This window comes from Felis catus, chromosome X (genome assembly GCF_018350175.1).
Source record: "Felis catus isolate Fca126 chromosome X, F.catus_Fca126_mat1.0, whole genome shotgun sequence".
In the NCBI taxonomy this organism is placed as follows: Eukaryota; Metazoa; Chordata; class Mammalia; order Carnivora; family Felidae; genus Felis; species Felis catus.
Genome location: NC_058386.1, coordinates 75,910,411 through 75,919,672, shown reverse-complemented (window position 1 = coordinate 75,919,672; position 9,262 = coordinate 75,910,411). Strand labels below are relative to the sequence as shown.

At 35.1% G+C, this 9,262-nt stretch overlaps 1 non-coding gene across 1 annotated transcript; it reads right to left on the bottom strand.

Moving 5' to 3' along the window:
- Positions 1–8,170: 8,170 nt before the first annotated feature.
- On the bottom strand, positions 8,171–8,274 carry LOC111558835. The gene has a single exon (XR_002739966.1). It is a non-coding gene; the product is annotated as a U6 spliceosomal RNA (small nuclear RNA).
- Positions 8,275–9,262: the final 988 nt, after the last annotated feature.

Below are 9,262 nucleotides of genomic sequence, written 5' to 3'. Positions count from 1 at the left end.
CAGTGCACATGGAACGTTCCCCAGAATAGACCACATACTAGGACACAAATCAGCCCTAAGTAATTACAAAAAGTTCAAGGTGCATATTTTAAGACCACAATGATGTGAAACTCGAAATCAATCACAAGAAAAAATGTCGAAAGGTAACAAATACTTGGAGACTGAAGAACATCCTACTAAAGAATGAATGGGTTAACCAAGCAGTTAAAGAGGAAATTTAAAAGTATATGGAAGTCAATGAAAATGATAACACCACAACCCGAAACCTCTGGGATGCAGCAAAGGTGGTCATAGGAGGAAATTATATAGCAATCCAGGCCTTCCTAAAGAAGGAAGAAAGATCTCAGATACACAACCTAACCTTCCGCCTTAAGGAGCTGGAAAAAGAACAGCAAATAAAACCCAAAACCAGCAGAAGACAGGAGATAACAAAGATTAGAGCAGAAATTAATGCTATTGAAACAAACAAACAAAACCACAGTAGAATATATCAATGAAACCAGAAGCTGCTTCTTTGAAAGAATTAACAAAATTGATAAACCACTAGCGAGTGTGCTCAAGAGGAAAAAGGAAGGGACCCAAATGAATAAAATCAAGAATGAAAGAGGAGAGATCACAACCAACACAGCACATAATAAGCAATAATAAGAGAATATTATGAGCAATTATATGCCAATAAAATGGGCAATCTGGAAGAAATGGGCAAATTCCTAGAAACATATACACTACCAAAACTGAAACAGGAAGAAATAGAAAACTTGAACAGACCCATAACCAGTAAGGAAATCAAATTAGTAATCAAAAATCTGCCAAAACACAAGAGTCCAGGGCCAGATGGCTTTCCAGGGGAATTCTACCAAACATTTGAGGAAGAGTTAACACCTATTCTCTTGAAGCTGTTCCAAAAAATAGAAATGAAAGGAAAACTTCCAAACTTTTTCTATGAAGCCAGAATTACCTTGATTCCAAACCCAGACAGAGACCACACTAAAAGGGAGAACTAGAAACCAATTTCCCAGATGAACATGGATGCAAAAATCATCAACAAGATATTAGCCAACCAGATCCAACAATACATTAAAAAATTATTCACCATGACCAAGCGGGATATATACCGGGGATGCAGCCTGGTTCGATATCTACAAAACAATTAATGTGATTAGTCACATCAATAAAAGAAAGGACAAGAACTATATGATCCTCTCAATAGATGCAGAGAAAGCATTTGACAAAATACAGCATCCTTTCTTGATAAAAAGCCTCAGGAAAGTAGGGGTAGAAGGAGCATACCTCGAGATCATAAAAGCCATATATGAACGACTCAATGATAATATCATCCTCAATGGGGAAAAACTGAGAGCTTTCCCGCTAAGGTCAGGAACAAGACAGGGATGTCTACTCTCGGCACTGTTATTCAGCATAGCATTGGAAGTCTTAGACTCAGCAATCAGACAACACAAAAAAATAAAAGTCATCCAAATCATCCAGGAGGAGGTCAACCTCTCACTCTTCACACATGACATGATACTCTATATGGAAAACCCAAAATATTCCACCAAAAAACTTCTAGAATTGATTCATGAATTCAGCAAAGTTGCAGGATATAAAATCAAAGAACAGAAATCGGTTGCATTCTATACACCAACAATGAAGCGACAGAAAGAGAAATCAAGGAATTGATCCCATTTACAGTTGCACAAAAAAACATAAAATACCTAGGAATAAATGTAAACAAAGGGGTGAAAACTCTATACACTGAAAACTATAGAAAGCTTATGAAAGAAATTGAAGACGACACTAAAAATGGAAAAAGATTCCATGCTCCTGGATAAGAAGAACAAATATTGTTAAAATGTCGATACTACCCAAAGCAATCTACATATTCAATGCAATCCCTATCAATGTAACACCAGCATTCTTGACAGAGCTAGAATAAAGAATCCTAAAATTTGTATGGAACCAGAAAGACCCTGAATAGACAAAGCAATCGTGAAAAAGAAAACCAAAGCAGGAGGCATCACAATCCCAGACTTCAAGCTATACTACAAAGTTGTAATATTAAAGACAGTATGGTACTGGCACAAGAACAGACATTCAGATCAATGGAACACAATAGAGAACCCCAAAATGGACCCACAAAAGTATGGCCAACTAATCTTTGACAAAGCAGGAAAGAACACCCAATGGAATAAAGACAGTCTCTTCAATAAGTGGTGCTGGGAAAACTGGACAGCGACATGCAGAAGAATGAACCTGGACCACTTTCTTACACCATACATAAAATTAAGCTCAAAATGGATGAAAGACCTCAATGTAAGACAGGAAGCCATCAAAATCTTTGAGGAGAAAGCAGACAAAAACCTCTTTGAAATTAGCTGCAGCAACTTCCTACTCAACCTGTCTCCAGAGGCAATGGAAACAAAAAGCAAAAATGAACTACTGGGACCTTATCAAAATAAAAAGCTCCTGCACAGTGAAGGAAACAATCAGCAAAACTAAAAGGCAACCGACAGAATGGAGAAGATATTTACAGATTACATATCAGATAAAGGGTTAGTATCCAAAATCTGTAAAGAACTTATCAAACTCAACACCCAAAAAACACATAATCCAGTGAAGAAATGGGCAAGAGACATGAATAGACACTTCTCCAAAGAAGACATCCAGATGGCTAACCGACACATGAAAAAATGTTCAACAACACCCATCATCAAGGAAATATAAATCAAAACCACAATGAGATACCACCTCACACCTGTCAGAATGGCTAACAGTAACAACTCAGGCAACAACAGATGGTGGTGAGGATGTGGAGAAAGGGGATCTCTTTTGCATTGTTGGTGGCAATGCAAGCTGGTGCAGCCACTCTGGAAAACAGTATAGATGTTTCTCAAAAAACTAAAAATAGAACTACCCTATGACCCAGCAATTGCACTACTAGGCATTTATCCACGGGATATAGGTGTGCGGTTTCGAAAGGACACATGCACTCCCATGTTTATAGTAGCACTATCAACAATAACCAAAGTATGGAAAGAGCCCAAATGTCCATCGATGGATGAGTGGATAACGAAGATGTGGTATATATATACAATGGAGTATCATTCGGCAATCAAAAAGAATGAAATCTTGCCATTTGCAACTATGTGAATGGAACTGGAGGGTATTATGCTAAGTGAAATTAATCAGTCAGAGAAAGAGAAAAATCATATAACTTCACTCATATGAGGACTTTAAGAGACAAAACAGATGAACATAAGAAAAGGGAAACAAAAATAACATAAAAACAGGGAGGGGGACAAACCATAAGAGACTTATAAACATGGAGAACAAACTGATGGTTACTGGAGGGGTTGTGGGAGGAGGGATGGGCTAGATGGGTAAGGGGTATTAAGGAATCTACTCCTAAATCATTGTTTCACTATATGCTAACTAATTTGGATGTAAAGTTAAAAAAATAAAACATAAAAAAATAAAAAAAGTAAAACCGTACATTGTAGCTGGAAAAAAAAAAAAGATTGTGCTTTAACAGAGTCAATTAGATTTTAGAGCATGCCAGGCAGATTTTAAAATAATTGGCCACTGGTGGGTTTTGGTGTTTGACTTATGGGAGGGGGAATGCCACAGACACCTAAGTTACCACATAAAATAGGTACAAGAAAACTGTACTTGAATAACCCAAAGCATCAAATAATGCTTCTTAGGTGAATGATTGGTTTTTTTTGGCACCACAGTTATTTTTAATATTTTGTTAAAAACAAAGTGTTTTTAACAGAAAATGTTTTAACACAAAGTGTTAAACTTCAAGTGTCAAAAGATGAAAATCAGAGTTTTCAATCATTCTGGTTATATTAATTATGAACTAATTTAAAATGTTAGAATAAGGCTATGTGTGGGATTAGTTACATGGTTTGCTTTTTAGCCAAATTTCAAATCCATTTGTGGTAATCTAGGTCATATCTCTCCCTCAGCAAGGTTTTTAATTATTAGATATTATACATTTTAATATAGATTCTGCTAAAAATCTTAGTGTTAATAAATAAACACTATTATTTGCATCTATGATATACAGTATTAGCAAGCTGGTATCAATGATCAATTGAAGTATCAACAGTGTTTTGGTGTAGGACACATTAGGTTTTTTTTTTTTTTTGCCATTTCTATCACTGCTTTTCTGGCCATCATTGCTCATAACACCAGCTGTTCCCACAAATCCTCATAGATGGACAGTCTACTCATTCAGAAATAGTAAGGGGTTAGAATGTTCAGAAAGTCAGGGGATGAGAATTTGCTGGAGATTTTCAGGAAAGTACCATAATTAGTCATATAAATTATGGAAGTAGCACATTTACATTCACTTTTGTGGAGAATCAATTTATTTAATAAATATGGCTAGGAATTAAGGTAGATAATTTATTAGGATTTTACAGAAATAAGTGAAAGCCTTTTTGTATTTTGGGTGCTTGCAAATTTGATGCCCAATGTTCCCAGATATAGATACAGTTGACCCTTGAACAACACAACGGTTTGGAAAGTGGACCCCCACACAAAAATCTGCATATAATTTTGACTCCCCCAAAACCTAACTACTAATAGCCTGCTGTTGACTAGATGCCCTACCAATAACATAGTCAATTAACACATATTTTGTATGTTATATATTACATATTGTATTTTTATAATAAAGTAAACTAGAGAAAATAAAATGTTATTAAGAAAATCATAAGGGAAACAAAAATAATATAAAAACAGGGAGGGGGACAAAACAAAAGAGATTCATAAATATGGAGAACAAACTGAGGGTTGCTGGAGGGGTTGTGGGAGGGGGATGGGGTAAATGGTTAAGGTGCATTAAGGAATCTACTGAAATCATTGCTTCACTATATACTAACTAATTTGGATATCAATTTTAAAAAATAAGAAATAAAGTTAACTAAAAAAAAAAGAAAATCATAAGGAAGAAAATATGCATTTATAGTACTGTACTATATGTATGGAAAACTAACCTGCATATAAGTGGACCCATGCAGTTCAAACCCATGTTTTTCAACGGTCAGCTGTATTCCATGCAATTCAAACCCATGTTGTTCAACGGTCAACTGTATTTTCTTTTTTCTTTTTTTTTCTTTTTTTACATGTTTATTTATTTTTGAGAGAAAGCGAGACAGAGTGCGAGCTGGGGAGGGGTAGAGAGAAAGGGAGACACAGAATCTGAAGCAGGCTTCAAGCTCTAAGCTTCAAGCTCTAAGCACAGAACCCATGCAGGGCTGGAATACACGGACTGTGAGATCATGACCTGAGCCGAAGTCAGACTGAGCCACCCAGGCGCCCCATGGGTCAAATGTATTTTCTGTTCAACGTTATTGGTAATTAGACAACAAAAGCTATATTTTCAAACTGTAATGGCAAAAAAATATTAGAAGATATTGTTGCAATATGAACATTTCTGCATTTTTGTTTTTACTTAGAATGTTGCTATAATAATTGAGTCTTGTAACAGAAGACATGAGCTTATGAAATTTATATTTAGAGAAAAGTGAAAGCCAAGTGATTTTGGGCAGTCAGGAGCCCAGGAGTGGGTATGAGATTAAACTCTCTGAAAGCAAGAGACTAGTAGTGGAACAGGGACAAGAAATTCAGTGCACACAGTTTGACCATTCTGCAAATAATGGTATACTTCCTCTTTCTGCTATTATTATTTAAAGCTAGCTAGCATACAGAAGCTATAAAAACAGCTGGCCAGAACAGGCTTTTTCCCCTTCTAAAAACTTACTGAACATCTTTAATACCAAGATCCAGGATCTCAGTGGGTATATACAAATAATAATTGTAGAAGGAACACACACACACACACACACACACACACACACCCTTAGTTTCCAGTGTTCATCTAATTTGATCTAGAATACTGTGCTATGAGTTAGCATATAATTTATTATTTAGCAGATGGAAAAATAGGTCAGAGACATCCACCCCTAAGCAGGATTTAGTCTCAAGTCCCATTTTGCCTATGTTAAAATCAACCAATTTAAACTTGGCCTACAATTACAGAGTATTAGACTTGGAAAGGACCAGAGAAGCAATCAATCTTAACCCTTTATTTTTACATTTTCATTCATCCTTTGGACAAATTATTGAATGCCTACTATGTGTTAGGCTCATTAATAGGTGTTAAGGGATACAGTGGCAAATACGATAGTCTTTGTCATCAAGAATCTCATGGTCTAGGGAAGTGCCTCTCAAGCTCTAATGTTTATACAGATCAGCTGGGAAATCCTGTGAAAATGTAGATTTTAATCCACAATTCAGTATGTCTAGGATGGGGCTTGAGGTTCTGCATTGTTAACAAGTTCCCAGGTGATGTTCATGTTGCTGTTCCACAGACCATATTTTGAGATAGAAGGGTTTAAAGAGTGAATATGTGAGAAATGGGTCTAAAGAGGCCAAGTGACCTGTCCAATATTACAGGAAAAATCTAGTGATAGAGTCCAGATCCCTGACTCTTAATACGGTGCCACTTCTATTCTCTCACACCACTCTGAAGATCAGAGTTTATTTATTATTTGACTTAGGCATCACCAACACCTTTGAAGTGCTTATAATTGTTGGACTTAAATACTGACAATTTAATGGTAAGTATTGCAAATTTCTGTTTGCATTAGAAGATGTATTTTAAAAAGTATGCTTGGAAAGGCCCTTTCACAGAAATTCTAGAGTCCAGAGGAAAGATACACAAATCCAGAAACATGCACAGAGTGGCTAAAGACAATGTATTACTGTCTATACTCATTTGTACAAGAAAAATTTATTCACAGCCTACTCTATGCATAGACAATAATCTTTACCCACATCTATACTCATAATACATTTTACCGTGCTAATAATACAAAGAAATATTCAGTAAGTCCTTTTGGCTAAATGATAACATTCAAGTAGATACTATGGAAGGTCAACTGCAGTCTTTGAGCCTTCTCCTAAAGGAATTTGAGATCTTGTTGTAGGAACAAGCCTTACTTTTTTACATCATTTTCAGAGAATAATTCCTACATATGAGCATGATTATGACCTTGTGATACAGACTGTTATTAAATAGGGCTGGAACAATTAAAAATTGTGGAAACTTAAGTATAGACTGGGACTCATCAGAAGTCTTGACAAAGTACATAAAAATTCAAATGAAATATAAAGAGATAAGAAAGTTTGTTTCTTTGCAAAGGTACCATGACAGTATTTAAAGTAGAGGGACTCCGTGCAAAAGTGCAGAGATAGCATTGACAATGAGAGGTTTAGTTGCTAGTAGATTGACCTGGTATGGTGGAATTTGGATTGTGGAGGTTATAATGTGAAGGAAAACTATTGTATAGATACAGGATGAACATTCTGAAGGAATGTTCTCTAAAACCACACAATAGAAATGTATAACACAAAGGTTTTTACTTTGTTCTGACTTCCTCTTGGATAAATATCCTGATGTTGACATATTATCATCACCTTATTAAGATTTATCACTCAACTTATATATTTAGTTAGGAGTCCAGATTTATCTAACATTAAAATGTAGTATGAAGTATATTGGAACTTAAAAAATATTTGTATATTTTATTGACTTCAGGGAGTGTGACTTTAAGCTAATATCCAGTTATCCAGCTTTCTTGGTAACAAAAAATCTTTAAAATTCATAGCAGTTACCAACACTGTCTTGTAATACATTAGAAGACAGTGACAGCTGTCTAGTGCAATATTAGATTTATAACTCCTCATAGAATAAATGCATTAAACATTCTATACATCATTTCTACAGTATGTCTGAAGGTACTACTAAACACTTAATCATGGATATATAATCAACAGAGATTTACATTTTATTGTGAAGATTCTTAACATAAATCTCTATGAATTTCCATTAAACATATATTAGGCCTATGAATTACTTACAAGATTATAAGAAACATGAATGAGAGAGGATACATGACTTGGCTAGTGTAAATTGAGGCAAAAATAACCCATTGATAATAGTTTATGTCTTCTTAAATTCCTAAATGCACTTTTCTGAATTTATGGTGAACTTGACTCAAATGCTTGTCAATCCTTAAGAGTATTAATTACTCAGAATTCTCCATGCTGCCTTTTTTGACTTTCCACTCATATATTCTATTTTTTTTTCTTTTCTTTTTTTATGGAACACTTCAGGAATTTGCATGTCATCATTGCACGGAGGACATGCTAATCTATATATTGTTCCAATTTTAGTATATGTTCTGCCAAAGTGAGCACTCATATATTATATTTTCTTTTAAAAATGCATTTTTGAATCTTTCTGATCAAGCTCTTAATTTATTAACACGTGTAAATTTAGTTTTATCCCATCTCAAGTAGCAGCTATGAAACCACTCTTTGGAAATCACTGTAATGAGTACTTTGCATATTATGGAATATATCTTCTTGTTTGTGTACAGACTGTGTTGATCATACAAGGCTCAACCCATTATATTCCTTTGTATATTCTTCTACTTCAGAGATTAGTGTCTATCTACACATCCTGACTCTGAGTCTACAAGATAGAAATCTCTTGGGTCCTTCCACACTTTGTTTACTTCCTTTAACTCTTGGCAGCTCCAGTTCTGTCTCTGGCAGCTGTTTGGGAAAAATCCTTTTTAACATTCCCTGACAGGCTCTTAGATAATTCTGGGAGGTTTACTAACTTGCCCTTCTAAACCTCTAGTGCTTTCTTTCCTTTGTAGATGTTTTGCTGTGCTTTTCGTAACTCTAAGTGTATTTCAGATGAAACACAGTAGTTTACAGTTGCTGCAGCCTTTCTCACACTAAGGTTCCAAACAAGTTTTAGCAGCTAGTCCCTAAGGAGACTGGCAAAAAAAACCTTGATTACTAATTCTGTGCTAAATGGATTTTTAAAATGGGACATTCCTCAATATTTGATGCAGCCTTTAGAGCAAATGATTTCTACCTTATGTTATTACTACTTGTATCATACTCCATTCTCAGCTTTAAAAGATTCCATGTCTGTACTTCTATGAATGGGCTTGATTTTATTTAAAACTTTTGAGAGAAGTTAGAGGTTTCCAATTATGATGGAGAAACAGGTAAAAATGGTACCAGTAAGGTCAAGTGAATTGACACATAAATATAATAAACTGTACTTTCTGGAAATACTATCTCTATAAGGCGAAAGTTTTGTTTTCTTGTTTGTAATTTGTGAATAGGTGAAGGCGGGCTGCTTGGGTAAAAATCTGAGCAAACAGAC